Source organism: Acomys russatus, chromosome 28 (assembly GCF_903995435.1).
Source record: "Acomys russatus chromosome 28, mAcoRus1.1, whole genome shotgun sequence".
In the NCBI taxonomy this organism is placed as follows: Eukaryota; Metazoa; Chordata; class Mammalia; order Rodentia; family Muridae; genus Acomys; species Acomys russatus.
Window position 1 is genome coordinate 20,786,371 of NC_067164.1, and position 13,912 is coordinate 20,800,282.

Genomic DNA, 13,912 nt, shown 5'->3' on the forward strand with positions numbered 1-13,912 from the left:
CAATTTACAGGTTCAATGCAATCCACACCAAAATTCCAACACGATTATTTGCAGACCTTGAAAGGACAATCCTCAACTTTATATGGAAAGCAACATCATCAACAACAAAACAAAACAAAAGCAAAATAAACAAACAAACTAAAGCCCAGGATAGGTGAAAAAATCTTGAACAATAAACTTCTGGAGGTATCACTATCCCCAATTTCAAGCTGTACTATAGAAAAATGGTAATAAAAATCAAATAGTATTGGCATAAAAATAGACAGGTTGATCCACGGAATAAAAAAAGCCCAAATTACATTTGCTCATCCATGGGCACCTTAGTTTTGATAAAGAATCCAGAAATATACAACACTGGAGAAAAGAAGTATCTTCAACAAATAGTGCTGCTAAAACTGGGCCTGTGCATGTAGAAGAATGCAAATAGATCCATATCTATCACCCTGCACAACACTCAAGCCCAAGTGGATCAAAGACCTCAACATAAAGCTGGATACACAGAACCTGACAGAGAAAGTGAGAACACCCTTGAATGCATTGTCATACCAGACAATTTCCTGAACCTATAGTGTAGGCACTATGATCAATAATTAATAAATTGTCTTATGACATTGAAAGCTTTTGTAAGGCAAAGAACAATGTCAGTCCACCAAAGAGGCAGCCTGTAAAATGGGAAAAGATTTTTAACAATTCCACATCTGATAGAGGTCTTATCTCTGAAATATATAAATAGCTCAAGAAATTAGATATAAAAATAAATGCAATTTTAAAATGGAGTACACATCTAAACAGAATTCTAAATAGGGGAATCTCAAATGGCTAAAAAAAAGCATGTACAGAAATGCTCTACATTCTTAGCCATCAGGGATATGCAAATCAACACTACTGTGAGATTCCATCTTACACTTGTTAGAATTGCTAAGATCAATAACACAAGTGGCAGCACACACTGGAGAGGAGGTGGAGCAAGGGAAACACTCCTCCACTGCTGATGGGAGTGCAAACTTGTACAACCACTTTGGAAATGAAATATGGCCATTTCTCAGAAAATTGGGAATCGATCTACCTAAAGATTAGCTATAGCACTCTTGGGCATATACCTAAAGGACACTTCATCCTACCACAAGGACACTTGCTCAACTATGTTCAAAGCACCTTTATTCTTAATAGCCAGAACAGGAAACAATCTAGATGTCCCTCAACCGAAGAATGGAAATGTGAAGAGAAAATGTGGTATATTTGCAGAATGGAGCATTACTTGTTAAAGAATGACATGAAATTTGCAGGCAAATGGATGGAACTAGAAAAAAAAATTAAGAGTTGGGTGAACCCAGAAACAGAACATGAAATATGGTCTATATTCAATTATAAGTGGTTATTAGCTATTAAGTAAATGATAAACAAGCTACAACCACAGACCAGAGAGGTTAGGTAAAGAGGGAGGCACTATGGTGATGGATTGACCTCCCTGGGTATGCGAAATAAAATAAAGTTCTTACTATTATGTAAGATTGCAAATTTCCATCCCAAGTAGTAACCAGCCCTGACCCCACTTAGCTTCCCACAAGAGGTTAGGTACTTAGGGTGGCATGGCCTCAGACAGCTTGTACGTTTAAAGAAAGGATAACCAAATGTCTGGTTTAGCAGGAAATAAAATGCAAGGTTAGAAAATGGAAACAAAGTGATATTCTCCTATTTGAGAAAGAAACATATTGAACCTCTGACGTATGATACCCATCTGGGACATGTGACATGTTATCTGTCTATCAAACCTATGAAACACAAGATAAAGATCACTTTTACTACATAAATTCTCTAGGATATGTTTGAATATGTAAACCAAGCAACTTATTCAAAACGTTTTGCATTAATGCAAAGCGTAGGATGTTTGACACATCTGAAATTTGAACTCACGACATGCATTTCTAATCACAGTAAATGTTTGAATCTCCCTGCTCTCTTTTGTATCCATGCTATACTTTGAATTTTCTTTGTGAAATGTTGGTGTACCCAAGGACTTGAAAAAGGTAAAAATAGACTGATATGCAGTTGGTGGTTTTAAGGAGAGGCGGACATAGAGTGCTTAGGAAGTGTGGCCTTGTTAAAAGCAGAGCATCACTGAGTGTGGCTTTGGGAGTTTATAGCCCTCCCCAATTCCAGTTTTTTCTCTGTTTCATGCTTCCTGTAGAAGACATGATGCTCCAGCTTCCTGTCCAGTGCCGGATGTCATGCCTCTATTTCTGTTATGGGCAGTCTTTCTAGAACTGTAAGCCAAAAGAGATTTTTTTGTAAGTCATTTTTGGCCATGGTATTTTATCACAGCAATAGAAAAGTAACTAATAAATGCATTGAATTTCCTGTCTTTGTGGAAACACAGTGCAGTCTTTGTTATTGCTTCTGTGAAATGATGAATTTCCTGGCATATAAAATAATGTTGATGTCTACATTTTGTCTATGGTACCATCGTGTGAGGCATGGGCCCTTTCAGATAAAGTCTCTCTCAAACAGATAACTGAGGTGGAAAAATAAATTCACATTTCTATGATGCTGTAAAGTTAATCTGGCATTCATGTCTTTTTAGACTGCTTTTGCCCAGTCTTCATTTGAGGACAAGGTCTGAGCCAGGACCCAAACACACACATCAGCATTGGCACTGTAACCTCGTTGGCTTGTGCCATGATAGAATTTATGAGAGCTCTTCCTAGAATTAGGGCTGCAGTAGAGAGTTAAACAAAATCCATCACACTGGCCATATTGGTTGAGTTCAGCTCTGGGTTATCTTAATTTGGTCAGTGGTGCACTTATCAGAAATTAAAATATGTACAAGAGTATTTATTATTCTCTCACTGACAGGCAAAATTGATAAATCGTAGCATAATTTAATTGTTGAATTATTCAGAAGTTTCATCAGCCCATCAATATTTAAAATATGTCTTGTAGTTAGGATGCCAGCCTATTTAAAAATATATTTGTGGTATGGAACAGCTCATATTTGCTGATATTTAAAACTTATCAACCATCTTTTTTTCAACAAATGTATTTTAAAATCAATCTGAAAATAAAGTTTGTTTAACTACAAATGCCAATAATTCTGTAAACGCCATCCTTCTTCTTGGCATTATTCATAACATGTAGGATAGAGTTTTGCCAATGTTTACATAATGCAAAAGGACAATTGAGATGCTGGATTAAAGTGACTATATCCTATATCACCTAATTGTTGCTGCCATGATGCTGTGAGAACCTAATCCAAAATTACTTCCGCTGTTTATTCCTCTTTAATATCGGAGTTTATCCGAAGTTGCTGGGTCTTATTGAATGTAGTTAATAGCTTCACTTTCATTCTCCTGCTTCAGTCTTTTTCAGTGTTTGCAGCTCAGTAGGTCTGTCTTGCCTGTGCATTTTTCATGAGTGACAGGGTCACTAAACATGCTATGTCATTTTTCCCATACTTTTCTGTTTTTTGGGTTTGGGTCATCCAATCCTATGCCAAAACCACACGTTCTAAGTATTTTTATTGCAACATCCTGTTACTTAACATAGCCACAGTAATACCATTCAGGAAGCCAATCCAAAAGCCAATAGGCTAAACCAATAATCATTTGTTTGCTCTTGTGTGTTTGTAGGTGAGGTGGTCTTGGCTGAGGTGGAGGTTCAGCTGGTCTTGCCTCCATGCTGCATGCTGGCTCTGCCATCTCCAGTCTCTGCTGCAGATTAGGATTGTTCTATTCCATGTGCTTTATAATTCTGGAGTGCAAGCTGAAGTGATGATTGCTACCCAGGGGAAGCTCTTCTCCTGGTCATGGCAGGGTTGTGTGAAATATGCTCAGCCACACAAGTCTATCACAGAACTCCATTTATGGCTCATCTGTAACAGCCTTTCAGCCAAAGCAAATCACATGGTTGAGGATCATGAAGGTCCAATTTCTGTGGAAGTCCAGGAAAAGCTATAATGTATGAGATTACTAAGTGGAACTAAATAATTTTACTCAATAATTCAATCCATTCACAGCCCCTCTGCTAAAGTTCATTGCAAGAAACACTGGCAGGCTAGTACAGGTAGATAAACAGCAACAAACTATACTAAAGCCTTAAAGAAATGCTATTTATCAATCCTACTGTCACCATTATTATTTTTTAGATATGCCATACCAGTAGCAGGTAATGTTGTTACTTTCATAATCTATAATCTTTCAGAACATGCAGTTGAAGATGTTACTAAGCAAATGAAGCAATGTTATATTATATTCTGTGAGTATTCACGTTATAAGACCTAAATTATAATGATTTTCTTGTGAATTAAGCATTTGAAGAAAATCATCAGATCCAAATTTGCACTACACTTTGAAAAGTCAATTCTTTATCCTGTTATATCCTGCATATATTTCTTGGGTCCTCAGTGTTGAACTGGCAGTAGAAGTAGAATGTGGTGAAAATTCCACTGTCAGAGGTAAGGCACGTATGATATTTGTGGCAAATCTCTGCTGCAATGGGATCTGATTGGTTGAGGTAGTCATGGGGATATGATGGGAATCTTTCGGCAGCTCCCTATATAGAGTCAGATACAGTCATTATTCACGTGGTTAGGTAGGAACAGAATAATCTACCAGGTAATACCCGTGGATCCAACTACTATCACTCTCTATGTGAAACATAGATCAATGGAAAAAAAACCTTCAAATCCCATTACTGACATGTGCTGGTGCTGATGCTGAGAAGCCAAGCGTATGACTATACTTTGTCTTTAGCTCTATTTGGTGGTCTCTAACTATCCCTGATTTCTGCAGTTGGAACCTTGCCTTTGTTAATTATAGTAGGCCATAATAATTTATACTAACAAGACAGGTATATGCATACAGACACCCACATAGTTTGTATTAATAAGATGACTCAGGATAAGGTTATATATGGTTAGAAGGCTAAAGCTGTATGTCTGTCCATCAGCTGCTTCTAATTTGCTGAGTTGGGAGTTTGGTCAAGTGGGGAAAGTGCTTGACACAAGTGCATGAGGACCTGACTTTACATCTCCAGTATCCATGTGAAAAGCAGGGCATAGAAGAAGAATGGGTCTACAACTCTAGAACTTGGGCATAGGAACAGGAGGATCCCAGGGACTTCATGGTTAGCTCGTGTAGACAAAACAAGAGTCCCAGGGGCCAGTGAGAATCTTATATCAATAAATAATGAGGACGACATTCAGACATCACCTCGGGCCTCTGTACATGCTTGAACGTATGAGTACACACCCGCACATAGATGAGCGCAAACACACACACACACACACACACACACACACACTTATACATATAGAGCTATTTTGAACTTTGTGGCTTATTTTAGACAATTATCAAAACCAAAAAGATGCTGAAAAACCACCACACTGATAATAAGAGCAGTTCAGGGAACTCTGTGTGTGTGGCTGAGGTTTGAAGTCAAGGTAGCTGTGCAAAGCCTGGCTTGACTCCAGGCAGGTTATGTCTGAAGTCATTCTGAATGGTCATCAGAAACCTTCTAACCACAGTAGCTTCCCTGGAGTGTGAAATGGACGATGGAGCCAACACTGACCAGATCTGTGTTCACAAAGCCTTGGGACGCCATCTTGTTTCTCTGAGATAGTACCTATTTTATTCTACTAAACAGATATGCCTGTGGCTGTGAATGTTCAGCCTTCCCGTTAGGCAGCATTCATAGAACGAGCATCAGATAATTAAAAGCCACTAATGACATAGTTGACATTTTAATCTTTTTAAAAAAAATTTTTATTATTAATTTATTCTTGTTACATCTCAATGGTTATCCCATCCCTTGTGTCCTCCCATTCTTCCCTCCCTCCCCTTTTCCCTTATTCCCCTCCCCTATGACTGTTCCTGAGGGGGATTACCTCCCCCTGTATATGCTCATAGGGTATCAAGTCTCTTCTTGGTAACCTGCTGTCCTTCCTCTGGAGTGCCACCAGGTCTCCTCCTCCAGGGGACATGGTCAAATGTGAGGCACCAGAGTACGTGAGAAAGTCATATCACACTCTCCACTCAACTGTGGAGAATATTCTGACCATTGGCTGGATCTGGGAAGGGGTTTAAAGTTTACCTCCTGTATTGTCCTTGGCTGGTGCCTTAGTTTGAGCGGGACCCCTGGTCCCAAATCTGCCTATCATAATGTTCTACTTGTAGGTTTCTAGGACCCTCTGGATCCTTCTACTTTGCTATTCTCCCATGATTCTCTCATCTAGAGTCCCAATAGGATGTCCTCCCCTCTGTCCCAGTTTCCTGGTATGTGAAGGCTTTCGTGGGACATGCCCCTTGGGCTAGTATGCAGATATAAGTGAATATATACCATTTAAGTCTTTCTGCTTCTGGGTTAACTCACTCATTATGATAATTTCTAGCTCAATCTATTCATCCACAAATTCCGGGAATTCCTTGTTTTTAATAGCTGAGTAGTATTCCATAGTGTAAATGTACCACAGTTTCTTTATCCATTCTTCTACTGAGGGACACTTAGGCTGTTTCCATGTTCTGGCTATTATGAATAAGGCTGCTATGAACATGGTTGAGCAAATTATTTTATTGTGTGCTGGAGCATCTTCTGGGTATATTCCAAGGAGTGGAATAGCTGGGTCTTGAGGAAGCCCTATTCCCAGTTTTCTGAGATAGCACCAGACTCCCTCCATCCAACTCTGGAAGCTACCCACCAAAAACAAGGACATTTTAATCTCTCTCTTAAGAACAAATACTTCCCATTTACTCCCCCATGCTCTATTTTTGTGTTTTCTTCCCCATTTCTTCCATAATTCAGAGCTCAACGCGGTACCATGAAGGCCAGACGCCTGTAAACCACATAGCCTAGCCTAGCCCCATCAAGTAAGCTCTCTGGTATTTTCTGGCAATGGGAGCTGCTTTAAATTTATAAAGTGGGGCTGGAGAGATGGCTCAGTGGTTAAGAGCGCTGCCTGCTCTTCCAAAGGTCCTGAGTTCAATTCCCAGCAACCACATGGTGGCTCACACCCATCTGTAATGTGATCTGATGCCCTCTTCTGGCCTGCAGGTGTACATGCAGGCAGAACACTGTATACATAATAATAAATAAATAAATCTAAATGTATAAAGTGAAGGAAAAGTGAATGTTTTTTTAAGTGCACTTTTAAAAGTTCTACTTTGTGTGAGCGTAATAGTAAAGGTACAGATGGCAGGCTTCTGTTCAGATTCCTGCTGAAGAGATGCTAGAAGCCACACATTGTTTGGTTATCCATTTATTTCTCTTGTTGTTCATCACAGTGCTCTTGAATATTGGCTCCAGTAGCTGTATCTACCAGCTTCATGACTTTTCAACTGTATTAGTCATTGTGACAAAATACTGGCAGAAGACACTTAATGGAGGAAGGATTACTTCTGGCTCCTGGTTTCAGAAGATGTCCTCCATCATGGTAAGATGGTGTTGGCAACTATGGAGGATAACATCACATCTTGAGTGATCAGGAAATAGAGATCCTTGAGCTCAGATGATAACACTTGAGCTTAGCACCTCATTTCTGCCATCAAAATTTCCATACTGTTCCATAACAGCACAGCGCCATGAACTGAAAACCAACTGCTCAAACCTGTGAGCGATATTTTACATTCAAACTGTAGCAGCTATGTGCATTGTGGTATATGTTTCTGTTTTTTACAATGTATGGTGTGTGTGTGGGGGGGGGGGTTTGCAGAGATGGGGCTTGGACATATGCCACAGGCCAAGGGAAAACTTGTAGGAGTCTCTCCTTCTATCATGTGATCCAGGGGATAAAACTCAGGCAGTCAGGCTTGGTAGTGAGTGCATTTAAGTCATCATACTTGACCTCTGGCTGATTCTTGAACCCAATGTTACAAAGAGCCCAAAGATGATGAAATGTAGATAATTTTCCTTTATCCTTGGAGTGACAGCAACATTGCCCATTGTCTAATATCTGGGTCACTTCGCCACCTTACTTTTACATGAAAAATCAGTACTTCACACACCATCTCCTCATCCTGGTTCTGCATAAACCTAAATAAATATTTTTTTTCACTGAAATAAGTAACATAAAATAGAGCTTCAAAAATTCACTCAGTGTTCTCACAAGCTCTGTAACAGTTGGTTCTGGTTGTCAAATAACTGGGTCAAGAAACATCCAGGACTAGTGAAATGCACCTTTGCATGTCTTTCCAGAGAGGACATGTGGGACAGTGACAGGATAAGGGAGGCCCGTTCTGAGTGTAGTCAGTACCATCTTACAGAATGACTGTCAGGATGGAAAGGAGCTGTGAGACAGCAGCATTCACAGCTATCCAGCCCTTCTCTGAGAATGGCTATGATGGCTGCTGGCATCACACTACAAGCTCTGAAGGGTTTCAGTGTGGTTGCAACAACAGCAACTCTTTGAGGATCGTTCAACCTTTAGGACCAGATTGGAACTGCTGAGGTGTCTAGCTTCTTAGACTGGGCAGCTGCCATGTTTTCTTCTCTTTGGCATGCACACAGCTGTTGTTTGGTTACTCTGCCCCTCCCCTGTGGCCAATTCAATGAAGTCCCTTTTATAGCATAAATCAACACAGTGCTGTACAGCAAATCAGACCCTAACATTGCCTTAATATTTAATGATAAGAGTTATATTGTTTTACTTGGATTTGCAAAAAAAATTTTTTTTTCCAAGCTGCAAGTTGAAGGCTTATGTACTTAAGGATACTCCAGGAAAACAAGTTCCTAATATTCACTGCCTAAAAAGTGAAAATCAGATCTGTTAACTACACCCCTGAGTTTGCGTGTTATACAAGTCAAACAAGCTGGACTCTAAAGCACTCAAAAGCTGCTGGACATAACAGGTCATCATTGTTTCCTTTTTTTTTTTTTTTCTGGTGTCATTTCTAAATAATGTCATGGGTGGATCCATAGCCAGAAAAGGGCAGAAGGAGATTGCTATCATGGGCTAGAAATGACGCTGCTCATCTGAGACAAGAGGGGGAGACAAGAGGGGCAGACAAGAGGGAGATTTTACCAGCAGAAGTAAAGAAAGGACAAATATTCATGGATTGTGCACATCAGTGAAGCCTAAAACATATGCCCACGTTTCTCAAAGTCTTGGATGTAATAGTTTTGAGTGCTGATATCATAGGATGCCAAAGTCATGGATTTTTGGAATTTTTAAGGAAGAAATATAATTTTTCTACATTTTTCCTTGTAGTTAACTTATCTATATCCTTCCTAAAATGTTAATTTGGGGGTATTTTATATAGGCACAAGCCTGGAAAGATAATCAAAACAAATGAGTGCTTGACATTTTCTTCGCACTATACAGAAACCAGAGCAATTGAGAGCCAGGAACTCACAGTTATCCATCAATGGTGAACAGGGTAGGTGTGGGTGCTGGGTCTGCGTTGTTACTGTGATCCAGAGAATCAGTTGTACTTTTGTTAATGATTATACCGCTGTGATCTTTGCATTATTCTTAAATAGAAAACAACATATACATTATTCTTCCAGATCGTACCTAAGAGCCGTGTCTTAGAGAACACATCAGACATAGTATGTTTCAGTTTTTAGGAGGACTCCACCTAACAAATATCTGGACTTAAAAATATGAAGAAGGCAAACCAATCACTTGCAGATGCAAATATAGAGAAAACAGGCACACCAATCTGTGTTAGTTAATTTGAATTGATTGAAAATTCTATTCTTACTGAACTCTAAGGTGAAATATCATTGATAATGGGAAGATTCCTGTCACAACGATTAAGAGGAAAAAAAGCATAGATTCTAGAATAAAGTTGTGTTGCTTTGGAGTCTTAGCCATTTCCCCTTTTGTTTGAACTTCTTCTGATCTAGAAAACAAAAGGAAGTGTATTTTCTTTTTTCAGTTCCAGTAAAAAGATGTTCATGTATTCAGGCTGGATTTAGAACAAAAGGAATTCTCAATCTCATCTGCATTTTTAGAATAAAAAGCTTGAAATGTTCTGGAATTTTTTTTCCTTTTTTCTTTTGATTCCAACCATTTCACTGAATGTTGACAACTGAGTCATCCAAGCCTTGATTCCTATCATTTTGTTCCTGATGAGAAGAGAAACCAGTGTTAAGCACAGCTTAAGGAAAATAACAGTAGCTTCTCTCTTCCTAATGAAAATTTCAGCACTACAGGCAAGTTCCCTTGGTGCTCATATAGATATGGTGAGGCCAACAGACAGGTGGAGTTGGCACATAAGTGTTCATCTCTTCCTTTTATGACTCAGTGTTATCATGAGGGAAATGGAGTACATTTCTACAACACAGCTGTGAGGGATTCTCCAAGTCATCTATCAAGAGAATACAGTCTTTCACTCCCTTGCAGTTTGGTACCCAAGGGAGAGCTAAGTAGAAAATGGAAGATTCCGCACAGTGTTCTTGGCTCTGCTAGAAAGAAGTAGTTTCTGAGTTTGCTTGTTCTGTCTGGGGAATCAGCTTTAAGAGTCCACAGAGCCACTCGCATAATTCTCTACTGTGTAACATCCAGCGACTATAAATTAGGGAAAGATTAGCAGGTGTTTAGTCTATTTGGGGTCCACTCCAAGTCTCTCTCTCTCTCTCTCTCTCTCTCTCTCTCTCTCTCTCTCTCTTTGAAGACTCCAACTTTTAAAAGAGTCTCGTGTTTATCCTTAACTTTTCAAATTGTAGCTTTGACTTTAATTGTTAATTTTCTACTCTTGAGATTATCTGAGGGAAACTGATTCCTTCACACACAAATGTTCCTTCAATGTTTTAAATTAGTCATCCTGTTCATTAGTCTGGCCTTATAAGTCTTTTAATAGTTCCTCCTGTCACAGGGTCTCAAGTACTTTTACTTATGGATAAAATGACACATTTCAATACTCAACACACAACCAAATCCTCCAGGAGTAAAGTGGGTCTGTTACCATGGATGAACTGATGGCTGCACTTGGGAAGGGCTAACAACAGAAAGATGTCTTGACGATATTAATGGTCATGTTTATGTATCATCCTCATATAGGGGATCAATACTGTGCCCCCTAGATATAGCAATACTTCATGCTTTTAATTACATCTAGGCAAAAGAAACTTTTGGAAAAAAATCTTTAAGATAAAAGTACAATTTGCCTAATCAGACAGTGGCAATGTTGTTTTCCACGTAACTGGGTGCCTAAAATGTCCTTTAATCTCCTTCCTCTTTGCTATCTCCAATGAAACATCTAGTTTCACTTCATTCCTGTCACCACCAACTTGTCCCCAAGATCTTATTAGTAATTAGATGTGGCTCTAGTGGCAATTAATTCAACCTTGTATGCAGCTCAAGTCTTCTGTAAGTCTCCTTGAGGCAGTTAAATTCAGTTAGTAGGAGGCAACAAGGAATGGGAGATTATAATAAATTGAAACGTCACACTACAACAATCCAACGTGGGCTCTGGCCTGTTTTTTTTTTTAACAGTTCCTATTTACTTTTTATTCATAATCATAAACTTAACTCTGCAGTCCAGATGAACTTGGAGGAGAATGAGGACAAGATGGAAGCCAAAGAACTTCAGTGAGAATAAAGGTTACAGGGTACTGGGAGCAGATGGGGTTGGGGTGCTCTCCTGAGCTACAGGAGGAATGGCCTGCTGGGTAAGATGCCTGCAAGTCAAAAGATTTAGAGTTGTCCACAGTAGGAAATGGTGATCTTCTTGCTGGTCTTGCCATTTGTGGGCCCAAAATGCTCCATGGCTTCCATGATGCTCATGCCTTCTTCCACCTTCACAAAGACCACATGCTTGTCCATCTTGGCAGTACATATAAAAAAAAAAAACTTGGAACCATCTGTGTTTGGTCCAGCATTTGCCATGGGCAAGATGCCAGGACTTGTGTGCTTCAAGATGAAATTCTCATCCTCAAATTTCTACCCATAGATGGATCTACTGCCAGAGCCATTATAGCTGATGAAATCACTACCCTGGCACATGAATCCTGGAATAATTCTGGGAAAGGAGGAAGCCTTGTATCCAAATCCTTTCTCTCCAGTGCTCAAAGCACAAAAGTTTTCTGATGTCTCTGAATCTTTTTCGGCAAAGAGCTCGAAGGAGACACTACCTAAGGGCTTGTCATTGACTGCTATGGTGAAAAACAGGGTTGGGTTGACCATGGCTAAAGCAAGAGACAAGAGGGCACATCTGCAAAGCCTCTGGTCTGTTTTTTGAAGGTCAGTTTATTCTTGCAAGAGGGATAGGGATTTAATGTTGCTGTGTCCAGGTTTCTAAGACTAACACAAATCTATGGCTTGAAGAAATGTCTTTGATTGTATTTAGAGGTTTTCAGGTTGGAACTCCTCAGGCTAACTTCTCATCACCTCTAGCCCATGCACGGCACCTCTGGCCTCTGAGCTACATTTTCTCAAGTGCTCAATAATTCTTACACCAATCTGAAAGACTTTAAGATGATGCTACACCAAATGCTTGACTATGTAACAACTTTGTAAATAATTATAATGCAATAAAAAAGAAATAGAAATTATATACATATATTTATTTCCTGTTAAATTTGTGTTGAAGATAGTGACATAGAAATACAAAAAATAAGCACAGAGATGGGGCAATAAGATGTCACAGCAGTAAAAAGTGCTTACCATGCAAGGCTGAGCTGGATTCCCCAGAACCCAGAACACTTTGTTTTCCTCAGATCACCATACACATGTCATTACACAAACATATTCCACTGACACATACACATATTAAGTGAATAAAAATCAATAACTAAAAATGGAATGGAGACAATAAATTCAGATAGAAGACTATAGATATTTTTAATTCCTTATTTCTCACACTCCACATTTTTCCTAATGCTCCTGCCAGAATCTTCCCTACAAATCATACCACCAGCCAGAGACCAAGCTAAGAAAATAAACATTTGGGGGGGGGGCATTTAAAAAATAAGCCACAACAGTCTTTTGTATTTTGTTTCTTTTTAATGATATGTTTAGGTTGCTTGTTCTTCACAAACAATTTTTATACAAAGATTAAACATTATAAGACATTTTTAATTAATTTATTCTTGTGACATCTCAATGGTTATCCCATCCCCTGAATGGGGAGACCTGGTGGCACTCAGAGGAAGGATAGCAGGCTACCAAGAAGAGACTTGATACCCTATGAGCACATAAAGGGGGAGGAAGTTCTCTCTCAGTCACAGTCATAGGGGAGGGACATAGGGGAAAGTGGGAGGGAGGGAGGAATGGGAGGATACAAGGGAGGGGATAACTATTGAGATGTAATATGAATAAATTAATAAAATTAAATTAAAAGAAAAAGAGAGATGGCACTCATGTGCCAGCACCTGCCGATATTATTCAAAGTAGCTCAGCACCTAAGCTCAGCATCCTTGCCCATCCTTTCCCACGGAAGCCACAGCAGATGCTCTTGTCTGTAGTGCCCCTCATCTTTGTCCCTAACACTAATGTTCCACTATCTTCCTGGCAGAACTTCATTGCATGTCATGGACTCAGGATATCTGAGTATATCAGGCTAATTTTTTTTAAATTCCCTAATCTATTTACTTCATAATACATGATTTAAGCCAAATCGACGTAACAAAAGACTCCAGAAAGCCTCATTTTCATGCCATGATTCATACCTGTGAAGTGTTAAAATGGCTCTCATGATTCTGTTTGTAATGCACATCAACAGTCCTGATGCAAATGTAATTCCACATAAGACTTTGCAGCCTGGTGGGACAAAAGGTCACAAATGCTCCATCCTTATTAAGAGAAGACTATTCAGTTTATTGACAATGTGTGCAAAAAAACATTTTAAATGTTAGGGTTAAACGCATAGAGTCTTGCTTGTTAAGGAAGGCTTCTACTACTAGGTACCCATAGTCGTATAAAATTATTTTTGTAAAAATACAGGTAATCAAAAATCTCTAGATTTGTGTCTTTAAACAC

General features: G+C 39.2%; 1 pseudogene; it reads right to left on the reverse strand.

Moving 5' to 3' along the window:
• Positions 1 to 11,629: 11,629 nt before the first annotated feature.
• Positions 11,630 to 12,118, reverse strand: LOC127210879 (peptidyl-prolyl cis-trans isomerase A-like; annotated as a pseudogene).
• Between the last annotated feature and the right edge of the window lie 1,794 nt (positions 12,119 to 13,912).